The sequence below is a fragment of the Venturia canescens genome, unplaced genomic scaffold (assembly GCF_019457755.1).
Source record: "Venturia canescens isolate UGA unplaced genomic scaffold, ASM1945775v1 PGA_scaffold_15__1_contigs__length_3012046, whole genome shotgun sequence".
NCBI lineage: Eukaryota > Metazoa > Arthropoda > Insecta > Hymenoptera > Ichneumonidae > Venturia > Venturia canescens.
The window spans coordinates 1,649,803-1,652,658 of NW_025108584.1; the positions used below are offsets into that span (position 1 = coordinate 1,649,803).

Below are 2,856 nucleotides of genomic sequence, written 5' to 3' on the forward strand. Positions count from 1 at the left end.
GTTTTCACTTCCCATTTTGTGAAATAACGAGTTTTCATCATGATATCAAGAGACTCGGTAGAGTCTCGGGACAAGTACATTGACAGCCCTGTCGTCTGCTGGCCCGAGGCTCTCGCCGAGACTATACTTTCTCTGAATAAAACGATTCGCGGTGGTGGGGGTAAAATTGGCAAGTGTTTTTATCCAATTACGAAGCTCAGGAGCCATTTAGCAATTTGAAAATTGAAGTTTAAGCCAATTAAGAAATTCTCTTTCGATTGCGCCCTAAATCAGCATGATTGGTGGCGTAATTGCTGAGAAAAAACTTTGCACGGGCTCAAGATTATGCATGAGTTACCAACACATTCAAGAATTTTTGTGTCTGTATATTATATTTTAACACCATCAAAGGCACTTTGATGCTATCGAGTTTCTGATTGGTTGGATCTGACGACATCCATTTTTAGACATTGTGATTGGTTGTTGAAAGTGGTTGTTGATGATCGGAAATCTGACGACAACTTCAGAACGTAGCACGGGAGCACAGCAAATATATTTCAAAACCGATGTAGCACGGTAACAGCAGACATAAATTCCATCGATAGTCGAGTGCCAGTGTTATCATAATTAACTAGCTGTGTTTGTAAAAAAAGTACATTTTACTGAGTGGATGAAAGAAAAAATAGACGTTTCTTAAAAGTCACAGTTATTTTGTACAATTAATCGTAATGTATACATAGATATGCTCATTTGCGAGATTTTACGACATGTTGGCATTTGAGGTTATAATTTACCTCTTTTTTTATAATACTTCACACAAATAGTGAATCATGGTGAAGGCTCCGGGTGCTCTACCTCCAAAGTGCGGACACCAGGTAGTTGTAACAACTGGCAAGGGAGAAATATAAATATTTGGTGGGGACCTCTCCAGTCCAGCCGAGTCTCAATTTTATCATTACAAAGATTTGTGTCTTTATGATATAGTAGAAAAAGTGGGAAAAAGTGACGTGAGGATTCTTGTTTTTATAAATAGTACTCGCCGTGTTGGGTTGTGATTTGATCAGACAATAAATAATTATTTGAAAATTCTCAGAGTCTCTGGCGGACCGTCTCTGAGAAGTGGGCACAGGATGGTTCACTCGGAAAAGAAATTATTCATTTTTGGTGTCTTTCACGACAATCTTCGGGATTACAAGTATTTCAATGACCTTTACATATTCAATCTATCCTTATACCATTGGAGTAATCTCAACATAACAGGAAATATTCCTGCACCGTGATCAGGATGCATTGTTTTTCCAACTCCCCAAAATACAATCCTGGTTTATGGAGTTTACAGTAAAGAGAAGATAAACAAGATGTGAACAAGCGTCATATTGATATGGATATGTTTATTCTAGGGCCCCAGAGTGAGTACAAAATAGCGACAGATTCACAATGAAGTTGCAACTGTATTTTCGGATCCAGCCCGGAGTTCATCCAAACAGAATGGAAGCTGATAGGAAAATGTATTTGGATAAATGTAGAGAACGATGAGAGCGGTATGAAGTGGAAATGGACATTGACGAAACAAAGCGGAGCATTATTTTGCCTCATTGCAGCGCATCGGCAGTTTATGTTCAACCGGGTCTTGATTATATATATATATTCGGTGGTGTTCATGATGACATGGAAGATGAAGAACAACTTGATGGAATGTTTTTCATCGAGTTGCTCGCTCTTGATTTGGAGAAGTATCAATTAATGGCGCTGCGTTAATTTGAGCGGTAAAAAGGAAGCTTTCTCTGTACGAAGACGGAGAAAGAAAGCTAAGGACGAACGATACGGAAGAAGCGACGAGCGGATCGGAAGAAGAGAATGATGGTGATGACAACGAAATCGGGAAATCAACGTCAAAAGCCAGTACTCAACCCACTGCTTTTGTCACTGACGACGATGGAATCTTTACCGTAAACCCTCGCCCCTCCATTTTCCATAATTCATTTGATCATTTTAACACTGGACTCGATTAAATTGTTTAATTTTCAGATGACTCTCGGTTCAGCTCCCGTGCATTCTATAACTAAAACCAGCGAAACATCGACTGCAAACATTTTCACACCTTCGCCTCGTATAAACACGGGTCTCGCAGTGAAAAACGGCATTTTATATTTGTACGGAGGAATGTTTGAAGATGGTGACAAACAATTTACTCTCAATGATTTTTATTCGCTCGGTAACTATCAATTGATCTGTCGATCTTTCACGCACGCATACGAATTTTGGTGTCATGAATTTTCTATTTTTTTGTTTTTCACAGATACGAAGAAGTTGAACGAATGAAAAACCATAATGAGAGATAATTTTTCCTCGCAAGTTCTAATCAATGGACAGCTCTTCCTTTGATTCATCTGTAATCATTTTTTTCTCAGTCCGTCGGAACTATTCAAGAACTCTACAGATGTTAGAAATGTTTTAATTCATATACAAATTTTTCATCTACAAAAATAAATCTACAAAAATAAAAACGACTTTCACTTTTATTTTTTTTATTACTACATTAGTTTTATTATGTAAACAAAATGGAACATTGATTGCTTCGACCTTACTTTCTCATCCGTCTATGCAAACCTTCTCATAATCCTGAATCATTTCATCCTCGGATTTCGGTGCAAAATTAGTCAGTCTCTGAAAATTTGCCATTTTTTTCATACTGTGAACGTTTTTTCTCCACTTTCTCTCTCACGAGCGCAATGGATATTTTACTGGTTAACAGTAGAAATATCCGACATTCGGATACATCGATATTGAACAAAACACTGTTTTTTCTTAACTCATATTTATTCGATGGAAATACTCAGATGTTTTGAATTCTTGACACAGCTGCGATAAAATTTA

At 37.5% G+C, this 2,856-nt stretch overlaps 1 pseudogene; it reads left to right on the forward strand.

Moving 5' to 3' along the window:
* Window positions 1-809: 809 nt before the first annotated feature.
* Window positions 810-2,353, forward strand: LOC122418603 (kelch domain-containing protein 4-like; annotated as a pseudogene).
* Window positions 2,354-2,856: the final 503 nt, after the last annotated feature.